The 16018-nt window shown below is 44.0% G+C and overlaps 1 protein-coding gene across 2 annotated transcripts in view; it reads right to left on the reverse strand.

Annotated features, from left to right (window-relative positions):
- The window catches only part of LOC124007777 (sterile alpha motif domain-containing protein 9-like), a 38351-nt gene extending 35534 nt beyond the window's left edge, over positions 1-2817 (reverse strand). For both annotated transcript variants that reach the window (XR_006834005.1, XM_046318530.1), the window contains exon 1: positions 2755-2817. The gene's annotated coding sequence lies outside the window, so the exon portion shown is untranslated. The remainder of the gene's footprint in view (positions 1-2754) is intronic.
- Between the last annotated feature and the right edge of the window lie 13201 nt (positions 2818-16018).

Consider the following 16018-nt stretch of genomic DNA (forward strand, 5'->3'; position numbering starts at 1 on the left):
ATTTTGATTTGATTAGATTTATGGCAGAATACAGCTCTTTCAATGCTGTCTTAATGCCAGCCTCTGACTGTGGTAGTATGTAAACAGCTACAAAAAATACAGATGAAAACTCTCCAGGTAGATAGTGTGGTCTACAGCTTATCATGAGATACTCTACCTCAGGCGAACAATAGCTCGAGACTTCCTTCGATATCCTGTAACCAGCGGTTATTTACAGAAATACATAGTCCACCACCCCTTGTCTTACCAGACGCCACTTCTATCCTACCGGTCCAGCGTATAACCAGCCAGCTGAATGCTGATAGTGTTGTCATTCAGCCACGAATCTGTGACGCAGAAGATATTATAGTTTTGAATGTCCTGTTGGTAGTTTAATCTTCCATGTCAGTCATCATTTTATTGTCCATTGATTGCATGTTTGCTAGCAGAATGGAAGGAAGTGGGGTTTATTCCATCGCCTATGAATTTTCAGACGGCAGCCCACCCTCCAGCCCCTTTTTCTCCGCCTACTCTTTACACAAATCACAGGGATCTGAGCCTGTTCATTAATCTCTCGCGTCGGGCTCGTCAGACTCGTTAATGGAAAAAAAGGATTCTTCCAGTCCGTGGTGAGTAATCGCATTCCTGATGCCCCAAAGATATTTTCGGCCATAAGAGACGGTTGCGGCAACATTATGTACAAAATAAGTAAAAAATAATTTACGCAAAAACAACGCAAATAAACAAATCAGCTGAAAAGGAAACAGATACAATTACTATTCCTTTTACATGTGACTTGAATGACCTTAAACACACATTGAAATCATATTTGAGGACATGTACTGTATACAAATCACTGGATAATAGTCTTCTAACCTTTCCATATTGTATGGGCCCATGTGATGTACCCCTTTCAGTTTAGGGATTAGTTCCATCCTGAAGTAAAAATCTGCATCTTCTATAAACACCTCAAATAAATGTGTTAGATTGACATATCTCAGGACTATTTCCTGTTGAGACAATAGATTTAACAGAGAGACAGAGAGGAGAGAAAGAAAGAGAGAATGAGAAAGCGAGACTATAAAACTATAGCTGAAGACTGAAATGGAGCCTACAGTTTCTTCTGACACAAGGTTATTTACATTTCGGAAAGGTTATTTACATTTTGTCCCCATGTGCAGTTGCAAACTGTAGTCTGGGTTTTTTATGGCGATTTTGAGCAGTGGCTTCTTCCTTGCTGAGCGGCCTTTCAGGTTATTTCGATATAGGACTTGTGGGGACACCGTACGGAAGGGTGTCATGAATATTACCTAAGGTGGCTCCCCTTCTTGTTCGGGTGGCGCTCGGCGGTCATCGTGGCCGGTCTACTAGCTGCCACCGATCCCTTTTATCTTTTTCGTTTGTTTTGGTCTAATTGTTTTCACCTGTTCCTTGTTGGGGTTTTGGGGTGGGTATTATTTAAGTTTGTTTAGCCCGCTGGTGTTTGTGCGGGCATGTTGTTATTGTACGTTAGTGGTGTATTGTTGATTTTGGGTTTTCGCTGTCCGGTGTTTGTAACAGTGGTATTGGGTTGTTGTTTGCACCTGTGTTTTTGGGTTTCACCCTATTTTGTACCTGTTCCTGTTACGGAGGACATTAAAGCGTTTTTCCCATTTACCTTCTGCTCTCTGCGTCTGACTCCACACCCATCACTCTCCCGTCGTTACAAAGGGTCTTCAGAATGGTCACCATCAGAAGGACAGGATGTCGTGTGTATTATAATGTATACTGTATACATTCAATTCCGTTTTATTCTTAATATTGTTTTATGTGTGTCTGATCAGATTTGTTTTAATGTTTTGTGTGAGAGGATAATCCTGGTTGAATAAATACTTTAAATAGAAGCAACCATGGCTTCCGAGTGGCGCTGTAACATCTGCTTCCAACTCACACTCTCAAACACATAGATCCCCTGAACGCAGCTCACTCTCCAGATCCCAATCACCTGAATTCTGATCACCAATTCACACACCTGTATGTCATTATCACACACTATTTAGTTCAGTTCATTGCACCCCATCTTTGTGAGGTATTGTTTGTTTTGTGATACACTTCTATTCGGAGCGCTGGATTTCCTGTACTTTACGCTTCCTGTGTATAATAGTTTTTGCCTGCCTCACTAACAACCCCTTTTGCCTATTCCCTGTCTGTACCTTAGCCTATCGGATGTCCTGTTATCAACCTATTGCCTGATCTCCCGGACGAAGTTACTAGCCTTTTCCCTGCCTGTACTGTTGCCTTTTTCGACCCCCTGTGCATGACCTTCTGCTGGACCCGGTTACCTGCCTCCTCCTGGGGGCTTTTACACTAAACACCTGCTGCACCCTGCGCTTGAACCCAGCTCTCTGTCTCCCTTCGTGCTCATTACAGGCGCAGCGGTCTAAGGCACTGCAAGTCAGTGCAAGAGGCCCAGCATCGTCCGGGTTTGGCCGGGGTGTAGGCCGTCATCGTCAATAAGAATGTGTTCTTAACTGACATGCTTAGTTAAATAAAGGTTAAAGAAACTCTGAGGAGGCTCTGAGGTGTGGCCAGTCCTCTTCTGGCTGTGTCGGGTGGAGATTATAACAGAACATGGCCAAGATGTTCAAATGTTCATAGATGACCAGCAGTGTCAAATAATAATAATAATCGCAGTGGTTGTAGAGGGTAAAAATGTGAGTTTGCATTTCATAGCCGAGCATTCAGAGTTAGAGACAGAAGGTGCGTCAGAGAGAGAGAGAGAGAGTCGAAAACAACCTGTCCAGGACAAGGTAGCACATCCGGTGAACAGGTCAGGGTTCCATAGCCGCAGGCAGAACAGTTGAAACTGGAGCAGCAGCACGACCAGGTGGACTAGGGACAGCAACTAGTCATCAGGCCAGGAAGTCCTGAGGCATGGTCCCAGGGCTCAGGTCCTCCAGGAGGGGAGAGAGAAACAATTAGAGGGAGCATACTTAAACTCACATAGGACACCGGATAAGACAGGAGAAATACTCCAGACATAACAGAATGACCCTAGCCCCCCGACACAAACTATTGCAGCATAAATACTGGAGGCTGAGACAGGAGGGGTCGGGAGACACTGTGACCCTGTCCAACGATACCCCTGGACAGGGCCAAAGAGGCAGTATATAACCCCACCCACTTTTCCAAAGCACAGCCCCCACACCAATAGAGGGATATCTTCAAACCACCAATTTACTACCCTGAGACAATGTTGAGTATAGCCCACACTGTCAAAAGCTGGCTACCACCCGATTACTTATCCCTGCACATTAGAGGCTGCTGCCCTATGTTAAATAAAATACCCAACATTTTATCAAAATTATTAAAATGTATTTTGTGCTTGCAGATGCCCTGTGTGGACAAAGTCATGGAACCTTATGACAATCAGATTAAATTAACTACATTTTTCAGAGAGAACTTGTAAATCGGTCCAATTCGACCGGAAAAAAGGCAGGAGTGTTAAAGGGGTTTTGTCTGCTTTTTCATTTTTACCCATCTAACAACAGGTGCCCATCTTTGCAAGGCATTGCTTTGCCTAGCTGGCACCTTTGATATCCAGCCCAGGACTGGCAAGAGAAGAGAAAGAAAAATAGAAGACTCCTTCAGAGGTTTTAATTAAATAACGTTCTTTCCGGACTGTAGAATACAGGGGAGAATAACCACTTGGCCTGATCAGTTCTGTTCCAAGAGGTGTATTTTAGTAACAGAAGATGGAAACTTGGACTTTTCAACTTAAAATAATTTTGTGCAACATTGATAGCACCTCTTCATATTTGCTTTGGGATTGTTACATCCATGTTGTTGTGACATTTAAAAATCTAACTTCCAATTGTTGCTGCCTAGGAAAGCAGTTTAATGCTCATGATATGTAATGGCTATATATCTGGTTGAAAGTAACTCAGGTATTTATCTCTATTAGATCCTGGAAATTCAATTGACTCGAAGAGAAAAGAAGGCAGCTAACCCAGTATAAGGATCATCAACTAGATTCAGCCGTGGGCTGATGTTTACTTAAGCGGATGGTCAGGTTGGACAGAACATAATCACAAATCATTTGTAGACTTCAACTTGACCGCAAGAATCTCAGATATACGTAATATTTGACTAAAACAATCATTTCAAACCTTGCTTACATTTGCGTGTCACATACCTTCAGAAAGTATTCACACCACTTGACTTATTGCACATTTTGTTGTGTTACAGTCTGAATTTAAAATGGATTACATTGAGATTTTGTGTCACTGGCCTACACTTAATGTCAAAGTGGAATTATGTTTGTAGAAATGTGTACAATTTAATAAAACATGAAAAGCGGAAATGTCTTGAGTCAATAAGTTTTCAACTCGATAATTTTTAGAGTACACATTTGCTTAACAAGTCACATAATCATTTGCATGTACTTACTCTGTGTGCAATAATAGTGTTTAACATGATTATTGAATGACTACCTCATATATGTACCCTACACACACAATTATCTATAAGGTCCCTCAGTAGAGCAGTGAATTTAAAACACAGATTCAACCACATAGACAAAGGACATGCTGATCTCTGGTGGCCAAACCAGAGTCGTACACCCAACATCTCTGTGACCAAAGGATCTCGACGTTCAAGGACAGCTCAATAATAAATATAATAATTTTGCCGAATGAGTGGTTATTAGAGTGCTTAGGATTTGATTCCAATGAGCGTACTGTATAAAAGTCCAATAGAGAAATGCCTTTGTCTCTCTTCCTCCCCCCTTCCTCTCTCTGAATTCGCCATTGTGTTATAACCAAACTGTCATGTTTTGTTAGTCTTCTAGAGACTGTATTTACTGTATAATGTTAGTATACTTTGTGTATTCTCTAATTGTTTAATTAGTTAGTAAATAAATAATTGAGCCAACTTGTGTATCGCTGTGTAATGGTTTTCTGTGGAAAGAGAGGCGGACCAAAATGCAGCGTGGTTAGTTTTGTGCATCTTTTTTAAAGATGAATGTACAACAATCTACAAAACAAGAAACATGACAAAATCAAAACAGTCCTATCTGGTGCAAATACAGAGACAGGAACAATCACCCACAAAACCCAACACAAAACAGGCTACCTAAATATGGTTCCCAATCAGAGACAATGACTAGCACCTGCCTCTGATTGAGAACCATATCAGGCCAAACATAGAAATAGGCAAACCAGACACACAACATAGAATGCCCACCCAGCTCACGTCCTGACCAACACTACAACAAGGAAAACACACACGAACGATGGTCAGAACGTGACACGCTGATTCATAAATGAAATAGGGTTCGTGCAGAATACAAGAAATTACTATGTTCAAGGCGAGACTGACCGAGGTAATTATCCATTAAAAAGCGACTGTTATCTGTGATATGAAAATATCTTAGGAGATTTCAATTCGGAAGATAGTAACTCTTTAAACAAAAATTTCCTGTGATGGTCCCGGCTTCCTAGTTAATAAATGTTTACATGATTAGTTTAATCACGTTATAATTAACCATAGAGTAACATTAGAAGTGCCCTTCCAAGAAGGCTCAAGGTAATTTGCCACAGATAAAATGATGTCAAATCACATATGTACAGTAGCTTTGATTGGACTGATAATGTCAGCATCTTACTTTCAAAACGTCAGGGATCCTTCCAGAACTGTGTCATTACACACACCTGGTCCCCATTCCCACTGATTGTAATTGTATAAATGTGCCCTTTGATTCACCATTGGGCTGTTGATTATTGTTCCCATGTCCATTGGTCGTGTGAGTACCTATGCGGTGTCTCAGCCTGTGCTGCATGTTCTGTTCTTTGTGTATTACTGGTCTCATCCCATGTCGTTCTACGAGGTTTATCCGTGCTTTTTTGTTTGGGTACATCCCAGTGTTTTGAATACGTGTTTGTTTTGGGTGTATTAAAATCCCAGATGATTTATTGCTCTGCCTGTCTCCAAATCGTTTATACCAGTGTGACACAAAATCTTAGCTAGCAGTCATCATCATGAATCAAGTCGACAATCTACTGGCAAATCCTTTTTTATCCTTGTCAATTGGAGATAAATATTGAAGATAAATTATATATAAAACATATCAGTGCTCATCGGCCATTGGACATGAACATTACACACAACAAGTTGGAAATCGCAAATTCAACCATGAGTGGTTTGTGCCTCACGCTAATAATTTGGTCTATTTGCCCCTCTTAATTTCACCTAATGTTCTTACTTGATGGTGCACATGCAGCCTATAACCTGTTTTAGAAAAATGCTTATATGCCCACTTTATTGATCCTAACTCTAATTTGGTGTACAGGGGGAAACATGTAAAAACGCCCCATGTTCTGAATTCGGTCGCTGTACATTTCAAAAGGGCTAAACAAATAGTTATATTGACTACGTCTGTCCTAACTCGCTCATTAATGTCTTAATCGAAATTATGGATTGTCTCTTACCTACCTGTCGTCCCCTTATGCCACAGTTTGTACAACTCAATTATCAGTAGAAACCACATTTGTTCATGCAAGTCAGCCATATCAGCTCTGTTTTTTTAGAAGGCAGTAAATGAGGCTGAATGAAGTGTTTCGCTGCCAGACAAGGCTCTGCTGAAAGCCAGGTGTAGCAGTGGGGAAGATGTTGGGACTGCTTTATGTAAGCCCTAACAGTTTGTGGGCACCATTTGTCCCCGTTATAGTTCAATTAATGTATTGTTAAGTGTTGTGTTGTATAGTGGCTTTGCTGGCATGCATCCCACTTTCATTTATTTTTGCCCCCCCCCATGTTTTACACGCTAGAATTGCCACTTGCTGGGATACACAGTAGCAGATATCTGTCATTACATCTAAACCAGGCCCCTGTAACTGACTGAAAATGGCCACATCAATGTACTAAGGTGAGGGTTATACTGATTCCCTAAGTTTACTATAGTATGTATAGTAGTAGGGACTATTGGTATTTCATTGTAGGTAAAAACGTCATGTCCTATAAAAAGTGTGCTTTTATAACAGGTTATTAATAACAGTCAATAACAGGCTATTAATTATATTACAGAGAGTGTCATGCCCTGGCCATAGAGAGGCTTTTATTCTCTGTTTTGGTTAGGCCAGGGTGTGACTAGGGTGGGCATTCTAGTTTCTTTGTTTCTATGTTTATGTGGTTCCCAATCAGAGGCAGCTGTCTATCGTTGTCTCTGTTTGGGGATCATATATAAGTTGTCCTTTTCCAATGGGGTTTTGTGGGTAGTTATTTTCTGTTTAGTGTCTGCACCTGACAGAACAGTTTTTTTTCCATTTTTTTCTCTTTGTTACTTTGTTCAAGTGTTTTTTGATTAATAAAACATTATGCACACTTACCACGCTACGTTTTGGTCCAAGCATTCCGACAAGAGCCGTGACAGCGAGTAAGGAACTTTCAGAGACAAGTACAAACAGTAATTTCCACAATTTCCGCCTTCCCAGAAGTATCTAAAGCAATGTGAAGATAAAGTTAATCAAACGTTAATTTATTAAACAAAACATTGGGATGACAGATTATTTTTTGTTAAATTTGTTAAATGTGTTTGTGGGTTCTTGTTCTATGTTTAGTTGCCTATCTGCACTACTCATATTAGCTTCACGGTTCGTTTTGTTATTTTGTTCGTTTGTTCAGTGTTCATTCTTATAATAAAGAAGAATGGACGCATACCACGCTGCGCCTTGGTCTCATTCGTATAACGAACGTGACAGTTTTATACATAAGGAAGTGGATGGCAGAAAATGTTCGACTTTTAAACTCGGACAAAACAGAGATGCTTGTTCTAGGTCCCAAGAAACAAAGAGATCTTATTTTGAATTTGACGCTTAATCTTGATGGTTGCACAGTCGACTCAAATAAAACTGTGAAGGACCTCGGCGTTACTCTGGACCCTGATCTCTCTTTTGACTAACATATCAAGATTCAAGACTGTTTCAAAAACAGCTTTTTCCATCTACATAACATTGCAAAAATCTGAAACTTTCTGTCCAGAAATGATGCAGAAAAATGAATCCATGTGTTTGTCACTTCTAGGTTAGACTACTGCAATGCTCTACTTTCCGGCTACCCGGATAAAGCACTAAATAAACCGGCTGCTAGAATCTTGACTACAACCAAATGAAAATATCATATTACTCCAGTGCTAGTGTCACGGTTCATGAATCCACTCTCTCTCTCTCTCTCTCTCTCTCTCTCTCTCTCTCTCTCTCTCTCTCTCTCTCTCTCGTGTTTGTGTGGGCGTGGTTCCCAATCTCGGCCTGATTGTCTGCGCCAGCTGGAACCACTTATCTTCCCTTTATATGTTCTGTAACCAGTGTTTCTTGTTGTCAGATCGTTGTTACTTCCCTGAGGTTGTGTCGTGTGTCCGTGCTCATCTCTCGCCGCCCTTCTGTGGATTCTGCTGTGCTCCTTCCTACCCATCCGGACACACTCCCCTGGATTTCTCAGCACGCTATCATCGGAAGATGCGCCCTAGTCCCTGGTTCGGATTCCGTCTGAGTACAGTCTGTCTGTCCTGTTGCTGCTGTAAACTGTATTCATTAAACCATCGTTGCTTGCATCCGCCTCTGTATTGTCACAGAACGATCTGACCAGACCATGGATGCAGCGAGTTCAACGAGTCTGACCGAATTCATTTCCCGCAGTATCACGAGAATGGATCAACAAGAGGAGAACATCTCCAGCACAGGTCGGGCAGTACAAGCCCTTGCGACGCAGGTATCCCAGCTGACCCAACAATTACAACATCTGAGGGGTTCCGCTGCGCCACCTACACCGGCAGTTCAACCCGCCCCGCCAGAGCCGGATTCCCAGCTAGAGCCACGGCTACCGACACCAGAGGGTTATTCAGGTGATCCTGACTATTGCAGAGCTTTTTCCATGCATTTCTCGTTGCAGCCACGGACCTTCAACCGTGAACAGTCTAAGGTAGCATTCGTACTCACACTGCTATCAGGCAAAGCGGCTCTTTGGGGAACGGCGGTGTGGGCGAACCAGGACCCATGCTGCACCTCTTTCCAGACACTCTCCGAGGAGATAAGAAGGGTCTTCGATCGGGCCGTGGCGGGTAGGGAGGCGGCCAGACTACTCGCTGACCTTCGCCAAGGAGACCGTTCCGTATCGGAATACTCCATCCAATTCCGCACTCTGGCCGCAGAGTGTCAGTGGAACGAGGAGGCGCAGTGGGACATGTTCCTGCATGGGCTGGAGGACCGGATCCAGAAGAAGATTTATGTTCTGGACCTTCCCAGGAGTTTAGATGGACTAGTGGAACTAGCCTTGAGGGTCGACGCTCGTCTGAGTCGTATTGGCCGCCGAGCATGCCCTAACAGACCGTATAACGACACGGAGGGCTGGCATGCCAGCGGCGGGAACACGGCCAGTTCAGCCTCCGCTCACGAACCCATGCAGCTGGGGAGAGCTCGCCTCTCCCGGGAAGAGAGGGAGAGGTGGAGATCCCAAGGACTCTGTCTCTACTGTGGTAGAGCGGGCCACTTTATCCACTCCTGCCCGGTAAAAGATCAGGCCCGGTAGTAAGCATGAGGCTACTTTCGGGTGGTGTCACCACAGAGAAGACCTCATCATCTACTCTCCTCCCGGTAAGACTAAGATGGGCCACGCACACGCACGACACCCAAGCCTTACTGGACTCAGGAGCAGAGGGTAATTTCATGGACATCAAGCTCGCTCACAAACTCCAGATTCCTATCACCTCACTCACGCACAAGATATCCGTCAACGCTCTCAATGGTCAAGAACTCCCCAACATTTCTCACACCACTGAACCTATCACACTCATCACTTCTGGCAATCACACTGAGACACTATCATTTCTACTCATGGACTCACCCCTTGCACCATTAGTTCTCGGCCACCCTTGGCTCACCCAACACAACCCCAGAGTTGACTGGGTTCATAACTCTATATCCATGTGGAGTAACAAGGGTCTTGAGTCCTGTTTAGTGTCTGCTTGTTCGTCTGTGTCTGATTCTGTGTTTCTAGAGGAGGCAGTGGATTTGTCTAACGTGCCCGTTGAATACCTTGACCTGAAGGAGGTGTTCAGTAAGTCCCGTGCTGCTTCTCTTCCTCCGCATCGTCCCTATGACTGTGCAATAGAATTATTGCCAGGTGAGTCTCCGCCTAAAGGCAAGTTATATTCACCCTCTGTTCCGGAGAGGGAGGCTATGGAGAGATACATCTCTGATTCTCTGGCATCTGGATTCATTCGTCCTTCCTCTTCTCCAGCGGGGGCGGGGTTCTTTTTTGTGGGGAAGAAGGACGGATCTCTGCGTCCTTGCGTTGATTACCGTGGGTTGAATAACATCACAGTGAAGAATACCTATCCCTTACCGTTGATGTCCTCAGCCTTTGAAAGGTTACAGGGAGCATCCGTGTTCACAAAGTTGGATTTACGTAATGCATATCATTTGGTTCGCATAAGGGGGGGGACGAATGGAAGACCGAGTTTAACACCCCCAGAGGGCACTTCGAATATTTGGTCATGCCTTTTGGGCTATCCAACTCCCCAGCGGTTTTCCAGGCACTCATCAATGACGTGCTGAGAGATATGATTGATCAGTTCATATATGTTTACCTGGATGACATACTGATTTTTTCTTCTTCTCTCCAGGAACACGTTCAGCACGTCATACGAGTGCTTCAGAGGTTGTTGGAGAATGGACTTTTTGTCAAGGCGGAGAAATGCATTTTTCATGCACAATCCGTTCCATTCCTAGGTTACATCGTCTCGACTGAAGGTATTCGCATGGATCCTGACAAGGTTAAGGCTGTGATGGATTGGCCAAGCCCAGATTCCCGTAAGGCCCTACAGAGGTTTCTGGGATTCGCCAATTTCTACCGGCGTTTCGTTCGCAACTTTAGTCAGATAGTCGCTCCTCTTACCGCCTTAACCTCCCCCAGAGTGACGTTCAGGTGGTCCGATACAGCCGAGGCTGCATTCGCCAAACTCAAGAGCCGCTTTGTTTCGGCTCCCATCCTCATAGCTCCCGATCCCTCGCGTCAGTTCGTGGTGGAGGTGGACGCTTCAGAGGTGGGGGTAGGTGCGGTACATTCCCAACGTTCCTCTTCTGACGAAAAGATGCAACCTTGCGCGTTCCTTTCCATCGGTTATCACCTGCGGAACGCAACTATGACATTGGCAACAGAGAGTTGTTGGCAGTGAAGTTAGCACTGGAGGAGTGGCGCCATTGGTTAGAGGGGTCGGGGTACCTTTTATAGTTTGGACCGATCACAAAAATTTGGAATATATCAGAACCGCCAAGCGACTCAACTCCAGGCAGGCGCGGTGGGCACTCTTTTTCGGACGTTTTGACTTCTCTCTCTCGTATCGCCCGGGTTCCAAGAATGTCAAACCCGATTCCCTTTCTCGCATTTTTGACCATTCCGAACGCCCATCCAATCCCGAGTGCATCCTACCCGGGACCCTAGTGGTCTCCACACTCACATGGGAGGTTGAATCGAGGGTCAAAACAGCCTTAGAAGGGGTAACGCCTCCGCCCGGTTGCCCGCCTAATCGGTTGTTTGTGCCGGAGGGGTGTCGGTCCGATGTTGTTCGGTGGGGGCATTGCTCCAACGTAGCGTGTCATCCAGGAGTCAGCCGCACTAGCTTTTTGGTTAAGCAACGCTTTTGGTGGCCACTGATGGCTCGTGACATTCACAGTTTCGTCTTGGCTTGCTCGGTTTGTGCCACTGGGAAGACTTCTAATCGACCCCCAGATGGGTTACTCCAACCGCTGTCGGTCCCTTCGAGACCCTGGTCCCACATCGCGCTAGATTTTGTTACCGGCCTTCCGCCCTCCCAGGGCAAGATGGTTGTTTTGACCGTGGTGGACCGGTTCTCGAAGGCGGCTCATTTTATTCCCTTGCCTAAATTACCATCTGCCAAGGAGACAGCGGTAACTGTCGTGGATCACGTCTTTCGCTTACATGGCCTGCCGATGGACATAGTTTCTGACAGGGGGCCCCAATTTGTGTCCAAGTTTTGGCAAGAGTTTTGTAGGTTACTGGGAGCGAGTGTCAGCCTGTCTTCAGGGTTTCATCCCCAGAGCAACGGTCAAACGGAGAGGGCCAACCAAGATTTGGAGAGAGTGTTGCGATGTTTGGTTTCTAAGAATCCCTCTTCCTGGAGTCAACAACTCTCTATGGATGAGTACGCTCACAATTCGTTGCCAGTGGCAGCCACGGGTCTCTCTCCGTTTGAGTGTAGTTTAGGTTACCAGCCACCTATCTTTCCCAGTACGGAGTCCGAGGTCACTGTTCCCTCCGCTCACGCTTTCATCCAGAGGTGCCGTCATGCATGGAGCAGAGCCCGTGAGACTCTTCTCCGGGTGGGGGCGCGCACCAAGGCTAAGGCCGATCGCCACCGGTTGAAGCCTCCGGTATACGTCGTTGGCCAAAGAGTGTGGCTTTCTACTAAGAACATTACACTCCGATCCGTTTCGAACAAGCTTGCCCCCAAATTTATCGGCCCGTTCAAAGTCACCAGGATCATTAGTCCGGTGGCGGTCCGGCTCAAGCTTCCTCCGGCATATAGGAGAATTCATCCTACCTTTCATGTGTCTAAAATAAAACCTGTGTTTCAGACACGCATTAACCCGCCGGTCCCGGTTCCCCCGCCGCCACGACTTGTTGATGGGGAACCCACCTTTTCTGTCAATCGTATTTTGGACTCTAGAAGGAGGGGACGCGGATTCCAGTACCTGGTGGACTGGGAGGGTTACGGCCCGGAGGAGAGAAGTTGGGTACCTGCTAGGGACATTCTGGATCACTCCCTTATCAATGATTTCAATCGACAGGTAAATTCGCCTACCTTAGGGGGGGGGGGTATTGTCACGGTTCATGAATCCACTGCCTCCCTCTCTCTTTCTCTTTCTCTCTCTCTCTCTCTCCCGTGTCTGTGTGGGCGTGGTTCCCAATCTCTGCCTGATTGTCTGCGCCAGCTGGAACCACTTATCTTCCCTTTATATGTTCTGTAACCAGTGTTTCTTGTTGTCAGATCGTTGTTACTTCCCTGAGGTTGTGTTGTTACTTCCCTGAGGTTGTGTCGTGTGTCCGTGCTCATCTCTCGCCGCCCTTGTGTGGATTATCTGCTGTGCTCCTTCCTACCTATCCGGACACACTCCCCTGGATTTCTCAGCACGCTATCATCGGAAGATGCGCCCTAGTCCCTGGGTCGGATTCCGTCTGAGTACAGTCTGTCTGTCCTGTTGCTGCTGTAAACTGTATTTATTAAACCATCGTTGTTTGCATCTTGCATCCGCCTCTGTATTGTCACAGAGTCTTTGACAAAGCCTCTAGGCTAAAACACTGGGTTGCTGTTCTGCTGGCTACTAATATTTACATGTTGAAAAATAACAATGATAAAATAATGATGCTATACTCCTCTTATGTTGTATTGTCTTGTAAACACAAAGTAATAAAACAAAGCATAACTGCCATAATTTCTGCCCTTTTCCCCTAAAACAGACTTAAAATGCCTCCAATTCACCATTCCAGCTCCTCATTCACCCTTCAGGTCTTTGATTAGCAATGGCTCCAACTCCTTCAGGATCTCATAGAAAATATTTTTTGCTTTGATGCCACTTGCCCTCAAAGGTCCCATGTAGAGCTCCCTCATCTGGTCCTGTGTGGTGCGTTTGGCCATTACTGTACTGTAGCCCTCGTCAGTGATGACTCTCTTGGCCAGGATTTGATCCAATATGGGCTTCACCTGGCACATTCTCTGGATAATGTCTGTCCGGTGGAGGTCTACAAAGTGCAGGTCTGAGGCAAAGAATGGTTGCAGGACAATTGCATTTAAAGACAATGAAATTCACACATGTAATACACTAAAAACGAAATTAAAACCATGATAAATTGTGTTGAAGCTTGGATGCTACAGAAGATTATTAGGGTCATTTCAAGAGTAAAAAAGAAACGGCAAACGGTGGTGGTACTTATATTTTAGATTGTTTTTGCATGATGGTACTTTAAAAAAGTGGAAATATTTCGAGATTAACCTGTTGATCATACCCCCTACTTTTTCGAACATTCTATTAAATATCGCGCAACATTTCAGCGCCGTGCTACTCATGCCAGGACTATAGTATATGCATATGATTAGTATGTGTGGATAGAAAACACTCAGACGTTTCTAAAACTGGTTATATCACGGCTGTGACTATAACTGAACGTGCGTTTCATCGAAAAGCGCAGGAAAATCTAATCACTGAAAATGGGAAAATATATCAATGCGCCACTTGAATTTATTGTTGAATAGAAACCACATTACCTGGAGCCGAGGTTGCAATACCTACAGCTTCCACACGATGTCAACAGTCTTGTCATTTTCCTAGGATTTGTTTCTTGGTCAAACGGACAAGAGACAGCCCATTTCTTCCGGTCTCTGACCGGATATTTTGGTTGAGATTTACCCGGACATTATTTCAAGACGTACAGTTATAGAATATACATCGCCTCGTGATCAATTTGATCGATTATTAACGTTTACTAATACCTAAAGTTGCATTACAAAAGTATTTCGAAGTGTTTTGTGGAAGTTTAGTCGACTTTTTTAATTTAAAAAAATGACGTTGCGTTATAAAACGCTGTTTTTTTTCCTTGATCACACAGTCTTCATAGATCTATATCTAGGCTATATATAGACCGATTTAATCGAAAAAAAGACCCAATAGTGATGTTTATGGGACATCTAGGAGTGCCAACAAAGAAGATTATCAAAGGTAATGAATGTTTTATATTTTATTTGTGCGTTTTGTGTAGCGCCGACTATGCTAATTATTTTGTTTACGTCCCCTGCGGGTCTTTTGGGGTGTTACATGCTATCAGATAATAGCTTCTCATGCTTTCGCCGAAAAGAATTTAAAAAATCTGACTTGTTGGCTGGATTCACAACGAGTGTAGCTTTAATTCAGTATCCTGCATGTGTGTTTTAAAGAACGTTTGAGTTTTAACGAGTGCTATTAGCATTTAGCGTAGAGCATTTGCATTTCCAGATGTCTAGATGGGACGCCTGCGTGTCGGGGGGACGCAAGAGGTTAAACTAGATATTTTATTTTGAGAATAAAGTCAACATTTTGAAAATAAGGTCACACTTATTATTTCAATATTAAACTAGTGGATCTGGTTAAACACATGTCTCACTGGCTGCCTGTTGCTGTGCACGCCACCGTTGAAATGCCTGCAGTGTGATGACCTGGTGAAACTATACTTTACAATTGGGTTCTGTAACAAGGAAATACTTGGATAATGTTGTCCAACTTATTCCTTTATGGGGTTTGGTAGATTAGCTTTTTATGTTACAGATTGATAGACAAACATTTGCAAGTCTTGCTATAGATTTTCAAGCAGATTTAAGTCAAAACTAACTTGGCTACTATGGTTGACAAAAAAACTGTAAATGGGAATACATCCTTGACTGACAATATCTGAGTTTGCATGAAATCCAGACCTGCTTTGTGCTGGTATTCTACTCCTTGTAGTTTGTGTCATATGCCAAACTTGTCATGGCAAGGAGCAGCGGGGTCGCATGTTAGCACAAACATACTGGTACCTGTTGTGTAGCTGGTTTAAAAATGTATTCTCTTATTTTCACTGACGGCCTAGGAACTGCCTTGTTCAGGGGCAGAACAACAGATTTTTACCTTGTCAGCTCAGGGATTCAATCTTGCAACATGTCAGTTACTAGTCCAACACTCTAACCACGAGGGTACCTGCCATCCTGTTAGTTATAAGAGGAATCCATTGTGAGGAATATTTTAACCCTGGGCTTGTTTATTTGCATTCTGTCTCGTAGGCTAATTTTACATTTTCTATCCTGTTTATGTCGCCCTTAGCCAATAACGCTTGTGTACTCTTAAAGGGACAAACACCTATTTAACATGAACATAACAGTAACCAGCCTAGAAAACTTACCCATTTTAAAATTAATGATGTAGGCTTCATGTGTAAACAAAACATAAAAAACTACTACTAACACATTTAAATACATTTAACA

This window comes from Oncorhynchus gorbuscha, linkage group LG21 (genome assembly GCF_021184085.1).
Source record: "Oncorhynchus gorbuscha isolate QuinsamMale2020 ecotype Even-year linkage group LG21, OgorEven_v1.0, whole genome shotgun sequence".
NCBI lineage: Eukaryota > Metazoa > Chordata > Actinopteri > Salmoniformes > Salmonidae > Oncorhynchus > Oncorhynchus gorbuscha.